Consider the following 9,375-nt stretch of genomic DNA (forward strand, 5'->3'; position numbering starts at 1 on the left):
ATTTATTTATATGTATGTATACAAAGAGAAGATTAATTTTGTTCCTCCACGGTTAAAAAATAAATAAATAAATAAATTAGGAGGTAGAAAAAGGAAAAAAAAAGGGTGGGAATGGATTATTCAAGAATTGGAACATAAATTACATAGATTAGTTTTATGAAAACTATGAGAATAAATAATACACTATGAACAAATCAGTTAGGATGTGTGATTTAAAGGTAAGAGGAACAAGTTTTAAGAACCGGTAATAACCATATGATCATTAAAAATAACAATAATAATAATAATAAATATATTATTGTTATTTTTACGACACGGATAGGTGCAGGGCAGGAGTTTAGTTTAAGTGGGCAGTCATCTTTACCATTCTTATGGCTAGGAATTTAATTAACCTACCTGTTAAGAATATATATACATACATACATACATATATATATATATATATATATATATATATGACTTGGATTATCTAGCAGCCCTCACTATTTTATCTTTAAATTATTTATAATAAAAAAAACATTTAAATGGATAGACCCTTTTTAAAAAAAATTATATGGAGTGTCCCGCTAGCATGCATATATCTCAACTACTTCCCACGAAACACCCTGAAGGAACCTTAAGCAATCGATACCATGAAGATCGTGGTCGAGCAAGGCCCCTGAGCATCCTTGAATTCCGTTCTGTTTTCCCTTCATTTCTTCCCATGCCCATGACATGATGGGTCCTCCTCGCCCTTATTGTACTTCTTCCTCAGCACCGGCGATGCCGGAAGAATATATAATCACTCGATCTTGATGTGCTAGTTACCGGAGATGTTAAGCACGCTGTACATAGCTCATATTGATTTATAGCCAGCATGCTGCTGTCAACTGTATCCTTTTGAATTCAGTTTCAGGACTACGAACAGCCTGAAAAAAGAAGGGAAAGACGACGACGACGAAGAAGAAGAAGGTGTCCTCAAACTAAAAGCAAAGTACAGCAAGCACACGCCCATGAACCCACCAAAAACGCACGTCCTGACGTGGCCGATCTGGAAATTAATCTCGGATTTAACAAGTCCCTTTTCCAGGGACGGATGTGATTTCTCGCCAAAAAAACAGAGAACTCAAGCCACGTGAAGATATTGCAGGGAAACATGGGGTTGAATGAAAGGCTTCCATGCGAAAATATAAATCTTATCATTTAAATACTTGAAGTCTGCCGAGGGGTTCGGCAGACAGGGGCAGAACCAGGGGAGGCGGGTAGTGGCCCGGTTCCCTCTAAAATATTTTAAATTTTCGTATTTTTAGTGTTTAAATATAGAATAATATAATACGTTTTCATTTTAAATAGATAAAATTTTTAATAGTAAATTATATCTTGATTTTTGACCTTTCTTATTATTTAATTTCAGCTCTGCGACTGGATTAAGAGAACATGTATTCTTAGGATTCACCGAAACCAAATCAATAATCCTAAAATTCCTATCAAGGAATATTGATTCAATAACAAGCTTGAGAAATAGAAAGAGAGAAGATATATAGTATAGTATTATGCAATGCCTTTGTTCTCGTAAACCATCACAGCTACTCGTTCCCTACCTCTGACTCCTAAGAAATTACAAATCTCCAGAGGATGTATCTTCATTTAAATTTGTCTAGTTTTTCAAAATTCAATTATTTCATATAATGTTTAATGCTTTTAGGATTTTGTATACTTCCTTGATGATCAAGAGAAAATAAAATTGAGATGAGAAAATCGAGCAAGAGCCACCTAAAAAAAAAGTGCTAGTTCCAGCACTTATTAGCACTTGTCATTACGATTATCACTCCCATCTTTAAATTTATTAATAATTTTTTTTTTATATATTTGTATTGTTATTCTGTTGATAACTAATTTATCAACAAAATTACCTAATATATTTACTCATGAAAAAGATGAGCAAAGTAAAAAATTAACCACTTTATTTCATCAGTATTTCACTCGGAAAAATATCCAATGTGATTCTATTGATAATTATTTAAAATTATTTAAAAACATTCCAGGCTTTTCAATCATTATGTCGATGATTTCATTTGTAATATTTGATTTAAATTTTTAACTCACTCAAAAATTTTCAGAAACCATCAAATATTACCGATAAATTTTCAATTCATCAGTTATTTTATCTGTAATATTTTATTTAAAATTTTAATTTAATAAAAAAAATTCAGCAAACTGTCATATAACACCAATGACTTTTCAATTCGTTGGTGATTTTTCTGTAAAGAACAATAATTAAAAGTACAATTGAAAAGTGAACAGTTTCATAACTTTTTGAAAAATACAGGGAAAATATTTTGTTGGTGATTTCTTTTATAATTGACATGATGAATAATATTCATAATTTACCAACGAATCTATCAAAGGATATCACCAATGAAATAAATTTTGTCGGTAATTCTGTTAGTAAAAATGGCATATTATCATTTTTTTGTTACTTTATTTTAATTTTTTTCTCATTATAATTTCCTCAGTAATTACTAAGAGAATATTTCCACCTGTAAAATTCGTCAGCAATTTACCAAGAAAAATATTTTCTTAGTATTTTTTTTATATTTATCAATTTTTTGGCAATGAATAAAATCTACACTATTTTTTTCTTTTTCATCTTGATCCTCTTTTTTTATTATTATTGATATTAAAAAAAAATAGTGATGTGTTTATGGGAATTTAGAGTTGATAATTTATTTAAATTTATAATTTATATGATTATCGTGGTATCAAAAAAATATCTCAGTATTAAGTTGATGTCAAAAAAACATCTCAGCATCGTGCTATAATTTATTTTTAAAATATTTTAATTAAATAAAAAATAATTTTGCTAACAAAACTAAGTTATTAAATGATTTGAGTAAATGATTCAATTTGTGAATTTGGTCAAGTAACTCTGGTTTTCGATTCTTGAATTTAGTAGGCACCTTTTGTTTTTTTTCTTTCTAATTATTATTATCAACATAAACTAAATAGGGTGAGGAGAAACAATTATTCAACCACAATTAGTATATTGCCTTAAAAAAGAAAGATTGTTATCTTTTTTTTTTAATTTTTTTTGTCTATTTTATATTTTTATATATTTGAGTGGTTAGGAATTAGATTTTATAATCTATTTCCTTTTATTTTACCTATTTACTAGATTAAAATGGTTTTGTATATTTGTTATGATAACACGAAGCTACCATGATTTATGAGTTTAGTAGGGTGTGTTTTTTTTATTAAACTTGAATTTATTATTATCTATTTTTTTATAATTAAAAAAATAGTTTTGAAAAAAAAATCATATTATTAATCTTTATAAAATTCATAGAATTCTCTTTATTTTTTATTTAGTCCTTGATTTTCTGGTTAATATATCTTTTGTTTGGAATAACTTATGAAAATCGAATTTATTTCATTTTCATCTTTTTTAATTTTTTTAATTCATCTTATTTTGTCCTTCCTTTTTAATTATTATTTATACCAACTGAAAATAATTTTTATAATATAACTTATTTTTTGTGATTTTACTCTCAATTATTTTTTTATCTTATCAAGATTTTATTTTTATTTTTTTCTTGATCGTAACATCTTTCAATCAATATGTTTAGATAACAATACCTTATTAAGGAGAGAATAAAGTCAATAAAAATAATTTTTTTTATCTTTGTGTGTGTATATATATAATCTAATTATTTCTCATGATTTAATTTATAATTAAATAATCCACAATGATTAAATAAATAAGTTGATAATCATGAAAAACACATTTTAAGAAATAAATTAGTCACCCCTTTAATTAGTGTTGACTGTACTTTTTTGTTTTTGTTGCAGGTGTTTACTATACTCAACTTAACATTACTTCGTTCCAAAAAAAAAAAAAAAAAAACTTCCCTTCCGTAGATCTTTCCAAGTGACCCGCTTCTTCTTTTTCTATCCCGGCCCGTTTCTATTTATAAAAGAAATAAATAAAAATCTAATGGACGAAAAAGATTAAGCTATAAATAGATTTAAAAACACGAAGACTGGTTAATTATTTTTCAAAACTAAATGGATCATTTAATTTGTTTTACAAGACTAAAAGGGCTGATCTATAATTTACTGATCATACCAGCAGTGATGTTAAGTTATTAGTCACCCGTTGGATCCCGGGCTTATTTGAACAAACCAGACCCTCTTTACACGAGACGAACGTGGTAAGATCAAGTAACCATGCACGTTGAGGGACCCAAGGTTAATTGCATCAAGCTCACATTAGCAGCGACGACTTGGATGCGTTAGCCGCGGGTGGTAACCTCAAGCAATGGCTCTAACAACATTAAGCTTCTGGGCAAAGCTTCTATTGATCATGAATTGTATATATATAATGTTTGTTGCACATTGACCAACCTCTATATATAAGAAAGAATCAACTATAACCATCTGGTGGACGCACCAGCTATAAGCAAAGGTAATTAAGCACGTTGTCCATCCATCGGGTGGACGCACCAGCTAGCGCGCCAGGCACTGCGCACTGCATGCAATGGACAAACCAAGCAATTAGTTGAAGTCTCGTGCGTGTATGGGCTGTTTTGTTGTCCCTCGTCCTCCTCCCTGCATCCCCACAGTACTAATGGCCATCCATGGAATATTGATAACCTAGCTAGCTAGCTAGCCGATAGAGTAGTGCCTGCAAGACAAGTGAATTTATAACTAACCGGACGCTGCCAAGAATGGAGGACAAATTAAAGGTACAAGTGATGGCCATGGCTACATGTGTTGCGTCCGTGACAATGAAATCTCACCTGCCAAGGAGCCGTAAAGGAAGAGATGTTCCATTCCAAATCCAAAGTTCAAACCCAGATTTGCTTCAGAAATTAGGACCATGCATGTGTTGAAACAGTGAATAACAATAAAAACATGGTGCCTGAGAGTTTCACATCCAATCTTGTTAAGAACTCGAAATTCAAAAGGGAGTGGGGGAGTCATCTTCTTACTCACAAACCCTAAAGCGACGACGGATCCTCAACAGACTGACATGCACTGGCAGAATTAATTGTGGGTGCGGTGGATTTAAGATTCCTCAGGTCTTTGCATTCAATAAAACAGAAAGCTTCTCGTTGCTTGAAATGACTTCTTGTCAAATGCATTATCGTTACCCCCAATTACTAAAAACATTAATCGCTCGGCTCCTGTCCTTGCTCCAAGATTTTCCAGAGGATAGCTTCTTTCCCGTCAGACGTGACAAACACTAACCTTAACTTAAGGTTCTTTGTCTGTCGTAAAGATTTTTTTTTTTTTTTTTAAATGTGGTTTTTTTCAAGAATAAATTACTGAAAGTGAATTATTTTTCATATTTCATAGTTTGATAATTTTATATAAAATAAATTTTAAAATATTTTTTTAATATTTAATCATTTCATAAAAAATAAATTAAAAAATAACTTATTGATAATTTCTTAAAAATTATCAAAAAAATATGTATCAAATTTTACAAATAAAGAAATTGAATAATGATATAAATTAAAACACAAAATCAAATTCATAAATTATTTTAAAAAATAAAAAAATAGTAATAAAAAAAGAAAGTACATATGTTTGATAAAAAAATTAAAAGATAATGAAATTAAAAAAATTCAGTTTCACAAACTATTTCAAATAAAATAAGTAGTAATAGAAATGAAAGGCCACATCTAATAGATATAAAATTTTAGTTAAAAAAATTAAAAAATAATAAGGATAAAAATTATTATAAAAATTAAATTTCAAAATATAAAATTAAAAAAATCAAAACAAAATATATAATAAATCAAGGATAAAACTTAATATAGTTAACCAATAATAATATATAATTTTTTATTTTTTTATAATTTATAAAAAAGTTTTTTTTATCAAAAATAAATAAAAAAATATTTTTATAAAAAACAATTGAAAATTTTTTAATCAGTAAAGTGTCTTTCATCAATAATTTTTTTTAATGGTAAATAAAGAAAAAAGAAAGGTTTGGAATGAATGTGACTTGACATTGAGCAGGTAAAGAATTAGTGAGACGGAACACTTTTCTCCATGATCTCTTCACGTGCAGAGTTTCTACTGGCATTATTTGTCGTGTACAGGATCAACTTAAAAAAAAAAAAATATAAATATTTAGATTAACTTATATCTTAATAGAATTAAAAATTATATAAATTTTTAATAATTAATATATTAATAATTACAAAATTAAAACTTTACATTATAAAAAAAACAAATATTTTTATCCTAAATTATTATCACTGGAATATGCTAGATAATTAATTTTTTTTAAATTAACATGAGTATCTAAACAAGTTTGTGTGTATTATAAATTTTAAAATTAATAATCATATAAATTTTTAATAATTAGTATTTAAGTAATCAAGAGTACAAATCTAAAATTATATATATATATAAAATTTAATCCTAAATTTTTATCATTTATCCAGCAATTATAGATGGATAGATGATTAACTCTTTAATTGTTCAGTAAGGATATCAGTTGTTACGCACACACACGATACGAACTAACCTTGAGAAAGAAAGGACTCCTGGGGCAAGTATAAACGCATGGCACGTGGAAGGTCTCGTGAGTTGTATAGCTAGCTCTCTCTGGTACAAATTTTAAGGGTAGGAGCCACAGGTCCGAGGGTGCTTGAAAGCAAAGCAAGCAACGACACACGACAGAAATTAGCCTCCTCCTCCGCAGGAAACTACTTCGATCTTGCTTGTAATTTTTTACTGGATTAAAATAACAAGAACGACAATGTCAGGCTTATTTAATGCTGCACAGGATGAATGCTTGCCTGGTTATTGTTTGACCTTTTTCAGCATATATACTTCAAAACTCCAACGAGCGAGACGAGTTGCTATGCCATAATTACCCCCCACTGTCTCTCTTGTGGTGATGTGTTTTTGGTATTGTTTTGAGATTTTTTTAAAAGCGTTTTTTTATAAATATATTAAAATAACATGTTCTAAATTATTTTGAACTTCACCGTACCAGAACTCCAAAAAATCATAAGAAACCATGATTTTTACTGCAAAAACAAGCAACCCCTTACCATGGATTTGAAAATTTCGGAGGAAAATTGTCACGGAGGATAAGTTTTCAGAATAAGGGAAGTTATAGGGATATTTGGGATAAGCTGAAAGTTCTATGAATAAATTAACCAGCATACATATTCACTATTAAAAAAAATATAAGAACATATATTCAAACCAATTTACACATCTACGTACTTGAACAAATTTAATAAATATTCTCGATCCCGATATTTAAACCAAGGAAAAGAAATAGTATAAAAAATAAAACTCATTAAACACCATGCAACACTTCGATGAACATGCATTCATGACCCTTGTGAAGGTTTCATTTCACTGGTGATTTGAAGAGAGAGTTTGTCTAGAAATCAAAGGGCATGCCCCGCGCAACTGAGAGGCGTTTAGTATCGAGGTTTAACATATTTTTCATTAAAATTTAATTTTTTTATTTTAAATTAATTTTTAACTATTATCATATTCTCGTGTACCCTCTTAATTTGCGCATTCAACGGCACACGAGTTATTACAACGTTCTGGTATAACATTTGACATGAGGTAAAGAAAGATGAACAGGATCAGAGAGGAGGGTAGCGAGAGGCTGCGGGGAAGTCGATCATGATCACGTAAAGAGCCGAGTAAAACATGGGGTGATAAGTTTGAGGAAGGCAGGGCAATAGTGAAAGGGACTGGTCAAGCTGGACGGGCATGCCAATGGCTGCTGTCACCGTGTTACCACCTTTAGCATCAGCGGGCTCGTAGCTCGATGCCCAGCACGTTCGTAATCGCAGCAATGCTCCATGAATCTTACACTGCCATGCCTCGTACCCTTGATCCATTCGACCATTACTACTTAATAATAATAGTTATTTACACTTTAAATCATGGAATTTGAGCTCTTCAAGGCAAGACAAAAAACACACCAGGATTCCCTCTAGATTTCCTTGCAGTGGACCAGTACTCTCCACTCTCTGGGCTATGTAACTGAACAATAGTAAATTAGTTGGCTTGTTATATATGGAGGAAGTTGTTTCCTTCGGGGCATCACCAGACCGGACAAGGAATCTTGGCAATGTTGTTACTCGCCTCGAAAGCATATTTCGGCGCAACATGAATCTTGGCTAGACTACATGAATCTTGGAATTTGGATCATGGCGCCCTAATCATATCCTCAATGACCATGCTAATTTGGAATTCTATCTTTTTTAATTTATGGCTATACATGCATCACCTCTGTGATCATCGGTAATGGTCTCGTGATTAATTCACCAGCAAGTTAATGGCAAAACGTCACCGCGTGGACATATATAGGGTTCGACATGCACTTGGATCATCCATATAGATTCAAGACCATTCCAGCACACATCTATCATGGGATTGATGCATTGATTTAAATATTCAGATTATTAAATTACAAGTGTCTAACGCAACATGCTTATGTACTCTCACTATTTCTCAAGGGCCTTTAAGAATGCAGTTAAACGTGTTTTTTAAACTTTTAAATTTGATTTTAAAAAGCTTTAGATTAATATATCATTAATATTTTGATGTGTTGATATTAAAAAAATATTAGTTTAATATATTTTTAAATAAAAAATATTTTTTTAAAAATCATTTTGAAACACTATATATAAATAATTTAAAGGGAAGTACTGGCAGTAGCTAGTAACAACAAAAACAAACAGTTGAAGCTCCCGTCCTCAGTGTTCAATTATTTGATTGATGGAGAAGTTTGTTTCGGAAAACCACAGTATTAGAAAAACGGAGAAAAATATTTTTTTAAAAAAGTAATTAGTGCCACAAAAACAACAAATAAAATAAATAACCAGGAAAATAGTAAATCGGGAGGTTATATTGACGGGGTTAACACAACCACATAGATTGCGCTATTCTCAAAAACACAGCTCGATATGTTATCTTGCTAGAACAATGTAGCCTAGCCTATTGAAGTATTAAAAAAAAAAAACTTGTTTTAATTGTTTTTTTATCAGTTATATTTATTTGTTTTTTAATTGGCTATTAGAAATTTCTAGCTATCAAAATAGATTTTTTTAAATTAGATTTAGGAGATCTTGTTTTGCCCATCATCTTTTATTTTCTGTGTTATTTTAAATATTATAATATATTTTTTGTGTCTTAGATTAGTTTTTTAGGCCGTAAAATGCAAGATTTACTGACTTTATTTTCAGGGAAAAAAAAAAAACTAGGATCGAAACTTGCAACCCTCTTCACCTTTTTATGGTTTTTTTAATTAAAATAAAAAAACCTTAAGAAAAAGGGGACAGAAACACACATCCAATCAAGTGTCCATCAAAAGTCTAATTAGGGGTGGGGGGGGGGGTGAGA

This window comes from Populus euphratica, unplaced genomic scaffold, assembly GCF_000495115.2.
Source record: "Populus euphratica unplaced genomic scaffold, PopEup_1.0 scaffold21.1, whole genome shotgun sequence".
In the NCBI taxonomy this organism is placed as follows: Eukaryota; Viridiplantae; Streptophyta; class Magnoliopsida; order Malpighiales; family Salicaceae; genus Populus; species Populus euphratica.